The sequence below is a fragment of the Belonocnema kinseyi genome, chromosome 6 (assembly GCF_010883055.1).
Source record: "Belonocnema kinseyi isolate 2016_QV_RU_SX_M_011 chromosome 6, B_treatae_v1, whole genome shotgun sequence".
Taxonomy (NCBI): domain Eukaryota; kingdom Metazoa; phylum Arthropoda; class Insecta; order Hymenoptera; family Cynipidae; genus Belonocnema; species Belonocnema kinseyi.
This window is the reverse complement of record NC_046662.1, coordinates 100,784,083-100,784,827: the sequence shown is the minus strand read 5'-3', so window position 1 is coordinate 100,784,827 and position 745 is coordinate 100,784,083.

Genomic DNA, 745 nt, shown 5'->3' with positions numbered 1-745 from the left:
GTACCGCATCTACGTTTATAATATCTTCGGTACAATTGTTGAAAATTTCAACAACAAGAACGCAACTTTTAAACATAATTCAAAGATAATATTATTAAAAATAATAATAACTTGATAATCGATGAGGGATTGTATTGATCCTTAAAAATGGATTTTGTGACCATTTTTGTTGTACATTTTTGGCTCAAGGGTCGAGTGAATTAAAAAAATTAAGTTGTTTCAAACGTTTCGGTACACAATGCAAAGAAACATCAATTGGCAGAGAAGCATCAAGGTCATCAGTTAATTAATTACTTGCGAAAAACGACTGGACTTTTTAAGTTAAATGTATTAGCAAACATTCCATCGATTTATATCAATTAAAAAATCCTTGTTTATTATTATTTGGAATTATTTTTTTAACATTCCTCAAGGAAGAAATGCAACAACAAAAAAGTAACAAATTGTATAAAACGAAGATGATTTTTTTCTAAAAATATTGATTATAAAAAAAAATTTGAACAAAGAATAGTTGTTTTTTTCAGGATCTACAACCCTATTAAAAAGAGAACTGAATGGCTGGCGTCCAAAAAGAGGTAACCCACATTTTTATTTTTTTTACATGAGGCAGGGAAAACGTTCATATTTGCCCATTTTTATACTTTAAACAAAAACAATCAATTTTATGTTAGGTGGCAACTCTGCACACACTATCTAGAAATTTGATTTCATTATTTACGAAACTGTAGATTTTATAAGCATTTTC